The sequence below is a fragment of the Takifugu rubripes genome, chromosome 12 (genome assembly GCF_901000725.2).
Source record: "Takifugu rubripes chromosome 12, fTakRub1.2, whole genome shotgun sequence".
NCBI lineage: Eukaryota > Metazoa > Chordata > Actinopteri > Tetraodontiformes > Tetraodontidae > Takifugu > Takifugu rubripes.
In genome coordinates this window covers 11760585-11771342 of record NC_042296.1, presented here as the reverse complement: position 1 = coordinate 11771342, position 10758 = coordinate 11760585, and the positions used below count along the sequence as shown (strand labels likewise).

Below are 10758 nucleotides of genomic sequence, written 5' to 3'. Positions count from 1 at the left end.
CGAGGACGCTCGGCTACCATCGAGTTAATACCGAGGAGAGATAGAAACAATGAAAGCTATAAAGTTAGAAACGATGTTTATAGAGGCAAACGTCTGTGGTGAGAGTTCTTGCTTCTTGAGGATCCCGGTCCTCAACAGCAGTGATCCCACCAGGTTTTCTGTCCTCCCGGGAGGAGAACGGCCTTTTTCAGGGTTCCTGAGACCCACGTTTCCACCTGGTAGAACAGAAAACCTGGTTTGACTCCTGGCCCGGATCTCATGGTCCCTTTCTCAGAATGTGTTTTAAGAAAAAAGGATTTTGACAGATATTTGGTACAATTCATGCACGAAAGGGGTGAAATTCATCTTTTTATTGAAAAACCTTTTTGGAAAATGGGGGATCTTTCCCTCGGGATCAATAAAGTATCCAAATTAAACACTTGTTCTTGGAAACAAGTTGCTGAAAATTAAATAAATGAAATAGACGAGGACGATCCCAATTACAGGAAAGTCCCTCGTCACCGGTGGTTTTTGACCCCTAACAGATAATAAATGAATCCACATCTGCTCGGCTGAATTTTTAGTAAAACTTTATTGATTCATTCCTTCAACAGACTTTCAGCTCATATTGAAAAAAAGACTTTTACAGCAGCGTACAAATGAAACATAAATCACAAAAATAATTATAAAATAACCAAAATACTCAGATAGATTTACTTTTGTTAACCACCACAAACGTTTGTGCTTCCATCATCACGTCCAAAAACCTGGATTAGACGTCACAGCAAGTCGGGCTTCCAGGTTATTTAGTATAAACTATATGTTCTATAGTATAGAATCTATTTTATATGTGCTTGGAAATAATAATAATAATAAAAAACAAAACTTGTGCACCTGGAATCAGCGTCAACTAAATGATTCTCAGAACAAATATCCAAAAATAATCCCGCCAATCCTGATTGTCGGAGAAGCGTTTATATTCCAGCGTTTCCTGACCGTGAATATTTAGATTGTTTACATCCAGACGGGTTTTATTGTTATTACTCGTCTGATTAAATCAGAATCGCAGAATTCTCGCAGGAGATCAGCAGAGAAGAAAGAAGAGAGGTTTGAAACTGTTGCACCTCTGGCAGAAATGCTGTAGAATGTAACACCCATTGCTGTTACCATAGTAACTGTGAATGCAACTGTAAATTACAACATTGAAACGAGCCGCTGGCGTCCGTTCCGTGGCGTGGTTAAATCCCGCTCCCTCACCCCCACCAGCGCTGGCGGGGAGGCGGAGCTGTTGTCGGGGGGCGCCACCCTCGAAAATGGCTTCCTGTCCGACTGAGGAGCAGACGTAGTAAAGGTTGGCGGCGAGCATGACCAGTATGGGGAGGAAGGAGAAGCCGAACCCGAGCGTCCTGGTGCTGGCGCTGCCCAGAGCCAGGCAGAGCCAGTAGATGAGCCTGGGGCACAGACGGACCACAGTTAGCACACAGACGCTTCACGGAGACGGGCCGAAGCGCCGCTACAGACCTGCCGAACACAAACACGATGGTGAGCAGGGGCACCAGCTTCAGCAGGTCCTGGCTGAGGTACGTCCGCCATGACAGCCAGTTGCAGGAAGTAGAAGAGGAAGAGGCTGAGCGATTCGTTGACGTAGTGCCAGTGCGCCGCCACCTCTCTGTGCACCTCTTTGGTCTGAAAGAGCGGCACCACGGCGCCGTAACGTAGCCTGGCCCCGCCCAGAACGACCATACTGCGGAGGGGGAAGAGCAGCCGCGTTTACTCCGGTGTCTCCCACGGCGCTCTGCATCGGAGCTCCCGAACGGGTCTCACCCAACACGATGGGGACGGTGGCGAAGAATGAGCAGCGCAGCGTGTACACGACCCGGAACGGCGTGCCCAGCACCAGCGGCGGGTCAAAGGGCAGGAGGGCGTAACCTCCCCACACCAGCAGGGGGAAGAGGATCCCTGACGCGACCATGGCCAGACACACCTTCACCTTTTTACCGCACAGCCGCTGGCACCGAACTGGAACAGGAGCACAAGATCCGGTGACATGAGGACGCGACCCGGAGCTCGTTTGAGCCCAGGTTGGACGTCCTGTCCTTTACTCACTGCGCTTGTCGTCCTCCTCGGTCCAGTCGGGGTAGAACCGCGCTGCCGAGTCGGGCCTCATCTGCTGCTCCTCCTCCTTCTTTAGGAACACCCTGCACTCCTCGGGCTCATCTCGGTAAGACGGTTGCACGATTTTGACATTTGCCATGAAGCCCAGAGGTGCTTTCTGTGGGATCCGAGTGGACTCTGCTTCACCCTCCTCCTCCTCCTCCTCCTCCTCGGCTTCGTCATCTGCCATGGAGCAGTCGTCTTTATCGTCCCGCTGCACCTCCTTCACCTCATCCCTCCATCTGTCACCCTCAGGCATGCTTTCCCTCCATCTGGCTTTGCTGCATTCGCTGCTCTCTTCGTGCGGATGCGGCAGGTCTGGACTTCCTCTGTACATCTCCTCGTCATCGGGTGGCAGCGCAGGTTTTTCTGAGGAGGCCTGATGGTTGTCAGGTGTCCTGTGTTTGTCTCCAGACCACGGCAGCGTGCTGGGCTCCTCATGAGCAGAAGTAACTGCTTCCTCCTCCTCTTCTGAAGCCTCCCTTCTGGCCTCTGCGTCGTTGATAACTTGCAGCTTTGTTGCGTTTGGTTCACTCTTTGCAGCCTCATCAGCAGGCGGACGCGTCGCGTCCTCTGAGGTTAAACCACCTTGGCCAGACATTCTTTTTTTTTTTTTAAAGGTTTTTACCATCAAATTTCTCTCTTTTCAATCTGTTGACTGTTGACTATCGGACTTCTGCTGCACCTTCGGATATTAGGTCATGTTTGATACCGGTTGACTCTTCTGGGAGGAAGAAAAGAGTCTTTTTCTGCCCCGGAAAACTCGGCGTTCACTGTTTATTATGGGCGTGTTTCCTGCTGCACCTGCACAGGGAGAGAACAGACCAGTCAATCAGGAACGTTTCATTTCAACAGTATCAGGTTAGACATCAAACAACAATAAAGGTCTCGCAAATCCAAAAAAAAGCATTAACATTCTGCACCAGTTTGGGTAAAATGTGAATTTTCTTCCCAGACACGTATGTTTTGGACTATTTTCTACACTATAAAATGCACTGAAGGAATGAAGAAAGCTGTTGTATACATTTCTTATTGTTCTGTCTTCTTAATTAGCGTCCATGTGAAGATTTAACACTAATTAGTAGTGAAATAGTCCAGAGGTTTGATACATTAGACATATTTAGTTTCTTAAAGCTATTAAAAACATATTGATTGCGTATTTTAAATGTGATTAAATTATAGCTTTGGGAACAAAACGTAGATGTTTACAGTGTGATCGCCGTTGCTCAATCCTCTTTTTGTGTGCTATTACACTATAAGAAAGTTGCCATATAACTTAAAAAGGCCCTTTAGAAGCGTCCTGTTGTCTCGCATTAAACTCAGCCCAACTACAGGAGAGCATTGAAAGGATGACGTGAAATGACAGATGGAAATCAGAGGAAATAGTTGAACACTGTCCAAAGCCTCCTGGGAGCAGCACCAACTGACTTTGATCTGACCCAACAACAACTATTCCTGTTTCAGCTCCAAGTTTCCTTTACCCAGCTATTGTTTTGTTTTTGTTTTTCCCCAGAAGAAATAATGTCATATAACACTGAAAAATAATGCTTCCTGCGCAACTTCACTCCTAACTTTACGTGTAGCTTATAGCTAAGTTAATGCTAAAGCTAATCGGCGCTATTTACAGGCCAATGTTCACAACTTCCTTAGATACCTAAAAATATTGAGTTTTGGACAAAGCCTACCTGTTATTATTCCGGTTTCATGACTTTGTTTTCACATATTTCGCTAAAACTTACACTGTTTTTAATCGGTGACGTAAAAAGTAACCTGACAGGTGTGACTGGTGGTCAGAGATAGTAATCACAGTCAGGAGGTATCACTCTGTGTCTGATTCTTATGGTTGTGCGGGCCGTTTTGTTTACCGTCTTATACCGAATCGTTTCCACCTTTCAAACCACATTATCGATTATATTCTTAAACGTATTTCACTGGGGCAAACAATGTGCAAAATAAAAGGTATTGCTGTTTTCCCGTAATACATTGCTATGTAACGTAATATAAATTTACTTCAAATTTGTTGAAGACCTTGTACAACATCTGTGTACCGCCACTACCATAACTGATATTATGGGAAAGATTCTCCTTTTGGTCTAGGCTAATCGAAAAAGTTATCAATATATTTTGGTTTGTTCGTAGTGATTCATCGTGTTGAGATAGGATCTTTGATTTGAGCGCTCCTCTGGTGCGCGAGCGTGAAGTCATGTCGGAGGTGAAGCGCGTGGACCATTTCCGCGTGCAACATTTCCCAACAAAAACATCCCATTCCCGTTCAAAAATGGCGAGATTGTTTATTTCAAGAGCATTATCGCACAAATTCACGTTTTCCTCTTCTCCAAAACACACAAAATCCATTTAAAATAATTTGACATCACAAAACGATTCAACATTCTCAAACTCGGAAACCCTAATTTCATTATCAACTCACATTCCTCGTTTTCACTAAACTGGACACACGACAGAACTTGGCTTTAAAAAAAAAAAAAAAAGGTAAATTATCTGCTCGAACCATAAAAGTGTTACCAGCCATTTTCCTTCTTATTACACAAGTCTCCAAAAAAAACAATCTCAGAAAGCTTCACATTGCAGTTAGAGGAGTGAGAGAACTACTTCTACAGCTGAAATGTATAAAAATAAAGGATAAAGTGGAAATCTTCAGGGCAATTGTGAGGAGGAGGAAGGAGGTTTGGACTCAGTCGACGTGTCACAAAGGCTGATCAGTGCAGGACAAATCTGGAATCTATGGTCATACATTCAAAGCTACGGCGATTAAGGCAAAACCAAACTATAAAATGTTACCCGAGATGTACAGTATTTCCTCTCGCGTGACCTCAAATCGCACCGACAGTCAAAGGTCAGGCGGCATGATTCGAATGACGTTTTATAATGAAAATGATGTTTGACAGGGCAGCATTTCCACTGGCGCTTGTATCCGTTTTCCTCGCTTCCTCAAGTTGCCTTTTAAAACAATTCTTAGATGGCCGGAGCAATAAGTAAAGTGGCACTTCAGCGCATCTTTTGCGGATTAAAGGTCGTCTCATGAGAGGACAGTTAGAAACTCTGCTCACTGAAGGACACCTACACCTGCTCCAACAGAGCGCTTCAAGCTGGTGAGGGGGGCAGACAGCTTTGTAATGGTTTGAAAGTGTTGTTTTTGCTTTAAAATCCTGTAATAATGTCTTGATAGATCATCAATAGCAAGATTCCGTAGGTCTTTAGCTTCACGTGGCCACGACAGACCCATGCTGGACTATATAAAACGCTGATTTCACCGTGGAAGTGCAAAAGCAGTTCTTTTTTAATAACACATCAAAATGCCTGTGTTCCTGAAAAAGACAGACCTGACAAACCCGTGGCCGCACGTTTATGCTGTATCAGCCCAGTTTTTAGCTTCATCGGTCGCAACGTAAACCCCCAGAAACATTTCATGGCGAGTAAAAATACGTATGGGGTCACATTAAATTGCAGAATTTAGATGCTCTGTTGGACGAGACGTCACATGGGACGTGGCTGATTCACCAACAAAAGGTTGTGCACTCACAGCTGGACTGACGAACACCGAGACTGAAAGACAAAACCAGCCTATAATAATATTAATAAAAATAGCAATAACAATAATCTCTACATGCCAGTTCTAATAAGATTATTAGTACAAATAAGCAGTAGTATTTGTAATGAGCAAAATTATGTTTTTTTTTTTTAAAAAAAGCACTAGTACACTAACAGACTACAAGATGGACAAAATGTTAAAAACCTATTTTCATTGATAAAACAAGGGCAGCTTTTGGGTCGGACCGAGCTGGATCTCTAAGTGTTGTCACCGGCTTCGGGGCAGGTACCGTCGCCGCTCGTTTCCTCGGCGCCGCGGCTGTGCCTGACGGCTGCGTCGGAAGGGTTCTCTTTCGAGGCCTCGCAATATTCCGTGTCGGGCGAATCGCCCTTCACGTGGTTGCGCGTCGTGCCGTCAAGCTGCAGTCCTCCTAAGATGTTGCTCTTGTTACGCGAACCTTTAGGGCGGCCCCGTTTCCTCTGGGGGCCGTCTTTTTTCACCTGTGGGGTCTTTGTGCCTGGCGGACGCCCCCTTTTTCTGGGGATTCCATCGTTGGATTTGCACGGTGCTGTGAGGGCGCTCTTGCGTAGGTGAGCGCCTTTCCCACACTCGGACTTGCGAGGCCGACCGCGCTTCCTCTGACGGGGTTTGGGCGCGACCTTATGACCCCCCTCTGGGGAGTTCACAGCGGGGTATTTCTTCGGCCTCCCCCAACGGTTTCCACACCTTTGGCTTGTTTCGCTCCTCGGGGGGAGGCAGCGGGTATTTTCTGGGTCTTCCGGGCCTCTTTCTTTGCTCCTCAAGGAGAGTGTGCTTCTTTTTGAAGGAACCTTTAGGTCGGCCTCTTCCCCTCTTTGCAGGCTGGTCTCCATCGGCATCCACGGCTACTCTCTCTGTGCAACAGTTTTTCTTGGCCTCCCTCTTCCTTTGTGAGGCTCTTTTGTTGTGCTGATGTTAGAAGTCAACACCTTCCTGGGTAGACACCTTCCACTTCTCACTGACATTAAGCTGCCACCTTCCTCCCCATTACCGCTCACGTCCAGTTTGGGTTTAACATTCAAAGAGCCTTTTGGCCGACCTCTTTTTCTTGGTGTGGCAGGACTTCCTTCATCGGCTTCATCGTCGTCTAAACTTTCGACTTTGCGCTTTGTAGATCCTTTTGGGCGACCCCGTCCCAGTTTTGGAAGAGAACTGCCGTTTGTCAAGTCTTCGGCACTAATTTTAGACTTTTTTGGCCTGCCTCTTTTCTTGGGAGAATGACCTGTTATCGATATCTCTTCTTCACTGCTGTGATTTGTAGATCCATTCGAGGTCTCTTCACTTTGTTTTGTATCAGACAGTCTTGGTCGACCTCTTTTCCTCTGCAGCTGCGTAGCCCCTCCATTGGAGAAATCAGCAATCAGGTCTGAAACATCGGCTACACAAACCCTTAACTTTTTAGAACCCTGTGGTCTCCCCCTTCCTCTTTTCATTGGGCTTTTGTCAGACAGCCTTGTACGGGATCCTCCACGTGTGCCTGCTCCTTGTTCCGTCTCTGCCATCTTTTTCACTTCGTCCATACCAGAGCCGTCAACTTGGCCCACGACTGTGTTGCACCTGAAAGCACCAATGCGTGCAAAAAGTATTAATGTAAGAGATAAAACAAAAACAAAATATGCTTACTCTATTAAAATGACAGTCATTAATATTTTCAAACCTGCATACTATGCAAAACAATATTGAACAATTTCAACTTAATACTTGAAAGGCTGTAGGGGTTCTCCATCTAAAAAGTATGCAAATTAATATGCCTTTATTGAACCAATGATGTTCCCAACTCTAGGGGTCTTCCTCAGCATATTTTTGACACAAGGGAAAATGAATAAAATCACAAAGACTATTTTATTTAAATCACACACTTGTAGGGCTTAGTCTATTTTCCGGACTACAGGATTGCAACGGCGGGAAGTTGTTGGGATATTGAAAAGCTAAGGAGACTAGCATAACATGTGCAACACTCTCATCTTTTCATGGCCATGTTTTAATATTTTACAGTCATGGTGCAAATTTGTAACTTTTGAATGCATGCAATTTAATTTAAAAACATACGTACGCCGTTTGCACGTAAAATTATGGCAAAAAGACATTTGGTTTGTTCCGATTTAGTCCACTGCAAAAATGGCTATAAACTATGAACCGGATTGTTTTCCAGTTGATAGTCTGCTTCAATATCGAAAGCTATGGACGGAGAAGATATCGAAGCAAAAAAAGAGAATGCTAACATCGGATAAGATTTATACATCACCTTAAATAAATCCTATGTCGATTTTTATCTTGATTTTCCGAAAAAAAAAATTAATGCATCTGACTGTGTTCTGATATTGTATGTATTATTTGCGACGGCTGTTTAAATATTCGATTACTTCCGGGTGTCCGTCACATTTAGGGGCTCTGAAGGAAACTGCAGGAACTTTGGGTTCCTATTCAGCATCGCTGTTGTCCAATATCGTCACTGGGAATATACTCCATAGTATTTCTTATCATACATGTAATTTTTATTTAATTCCTTCAAAAGTCACCCTCCTTGAGGCAGTTTGTTAAAGTCCATGTTTTTGTGGCAATTTAATTTTACACTTTATACTCATTATGTTTTTTGATAAAAGGGTTATTGTGACTGTGCGTGCACAACTTTATGTGCAGATTTCCATCCTAAAGAAAAGTTTTAAGCTCACCGGGGTACTCAAATATAATTTCCTATGTATCTGGCAACCATTACCATATAGCTAACGGAGGCTGAGAATGACAATGTTTGATTATTTCACTTCTGATGTACTTAAAGGTAATCATCAAGTTAAGCACCGATTTTAATAGCTGTAGTAAAATAACTGTGCAAATTACTATGATATAATTGTACTTTAGATAAAGAAAAGTATTCTGAAGTGCACACCATCATAGGCGGTTGCTACCTTGGCAACGCTTTGGATGTATGACTGCAACTCAGCTTCTCCCCCTACAGACGAGTCAGTCAATTACAACTGGTTACAATACAATTTAAATTAAAGATTTCTCAATTACTATAAATACTGATAGGCATTTCAGCGATCAGGACGACCTTTGATTCCAACTTTGAGTACAGGAGTGTTCTTAAATTTTATATGCAGCAAAACAATATCTCTTAGGCGTAAAGCAAACGTGAATACGTTTGCAGCGCTAAGTACAACTAGTTGTAGTTCACTTGTGGTCTGGTTTCATTTTGTTTCCTTCTTTCAGGTCTTTTCATGCATCATATTTAAAGGGAGACCAAGTTACAATAGAATAAAAAATGTTTCAAACTCATAATAAAAATCCTGAACTGAGTTTCCTGATAATTCCTGAGTTTTCCTGCTATGGCCACCATTAAAGGATAGAAGAGTTTAAGTGACCAATGAGCTTGAACAATACAATATATAACTGGCATTACAGTAAATGTATTTCCTCTTGTCTTTCTTGCACATCTTCTTTGAGAGCCACTACAATAATGGAAGCAGAGATGCTGTGGGGGGGGAGGAAAAATGACAGAAAGGCGGATGATAATGAAGCACAGTTGGATAAGGGGTAGAAGGTGTGGTGAGGTCAGCATCAATAAGAAGGTGGAAGAAAAAGAAATATGCAAATAGTTTCGATGTGTCTAAAGAGGGCAGAATGTGAAAGAGAAGCTGCCAGTTGAGAAGAGACAGAGAAAATGACAGACATGGCTGGAGGAAAGGAAAAGAGTGAGAGACAACCCCTGAGAGACTGCGTGGTGAACCCGCTGCCCCATCTCAGCACTCCTCCTCCCTCCCTCCCTGTGTGCTTTGCCATGGTTACCAGACAGGGCTCCCAGTGCAGCCAGTTAATGTGTTTTTCAGTGGCAGGAACGAGCGGGGTACTAATGTGTCTCGGTCTGTCTCCTACACAATCAATGTCAACTGTCCCTGGGATGCACAAACACACGGAGGGCGGAGGACAACCGAACCGTCGCACAGCCTGGATGTGAAAAGCCAGCGTGCACGTTACCTGGAAAACTTACCCTCTCCCTCGTGGGCATCTGCAGACAGAAATCTGACAGTGTGAAGAGGCTGTGTCTCGTTGTATCGGTCAGAAATGATTGTGTTGGTTAGGTGGGTGAGATGAGTCCTTATTTGTTTTATATGGGACAAAACTAAATGGACACGGGTTTTTCTGACACTTCCATTTTATTGTCATATTAAAATGGGTTCAAACAAAAGGGGGGGGGGGAAATAATACACAACTAAAACTGACCATGACAAATTGGTACAAGCTGTTTATTTGACCACATGTTCTCACAATATTTCTTATTTAATATATAATTCACATATTTTAATATGCATTTCCATGTTGCATATAGAAAATGTGACATAAGATATAAGCATTTATTCAACAAGGAACATATTTTTATGCACAACAGCTGCATTTTCTTCCAATGATTTATCAACAGATTAAATGATTTAAATTCTTTATTTGAAATTGGAAGACAGGAAATACAATCACCATCTATATTAACAAAGTTATATCTTCCTGAAGAAAATATATTTGTGTTGGCTGGATTAGTATAAAAATGGCAACAGACTCAAGTGTGAATGCCATGAAGTCCAGGCAAGGTTTGAATTCCCAGGTGAATCTCATGTCGGGGTCACAAACCTTCGGCTGCCTTCTTTATTGTACCGTGTAAGTGCTCAGCACACAAAGGAAGCCAAGAGGAGGCTGCCCCCCTCTGGAGAAACGTGCTGCTGATCTCATCCTTGTGTTGCTGAAGCCCGGCCGGGAAGTTCTGCGGTCAACTCTTACGGTATCGTTAGAATTGACTCGCGTTTGGGAATTTTCTCAGTTTGGAACCCTGATGAGCTTCAGCGAAGACCCGCATGCACCTTTGTTCCCAAGGACCTCACCTGTGACCTTTCATATCATCACAGGTTAAGGGTCTCAGGGACACTGAAGCACGCTGATGATGGCGTACGACAGGTGACATCATCAAAGGTTCGGTCGTCCACACTGAGACGCCAAAACCACACGTTTAAAACTCTAACTAAAAATGTCCCTTACTGTAAACGTTTCTT

The 10758-nt window shown here is 43.9% G+C and overlaps 1 long non-coding RNA gene, 1 other non-coding gene and 1 pseudogene across 2 annotated transcripts; all 3 read right to left on the bottom strand.

Annotated features, from left to right (window-relative positions):
• Positions 1-552: 552 nt before the first annotated feature.
• Positions 553-3965, bottom strand: LOC101063963 (transmembrane protein 79-like; annotated as a pseudogene).
• Positions 3966-4408: 443 nt separating this feature from the next.
• Positions 4409-8107, bottom strand: LOC105417208 (uncharacterized). The gene is made up of 2 exons (XR_003890148.1): positions 7968-8107; positions 4409-7279 (listed from the first exon to the last, which is right to left on the bottom strand). It is a non-coding gene; the product is annotated as an uncharacterized lncRNA (long non-coding RNA).
• Positions 8108-10573: 2466 nt separating this feature from the next.
• Positions 10574-10639, bottom strand: mir125a (microRNA mir-125a). Its single transcript, NR_105386.1, has one exon. It is a non-coding gene; the product is annotated as a microRNA mir-125a (primary transcript).
• Between the last annotated feature and the right edge of the window lie 119 nt (positions 10640-10758).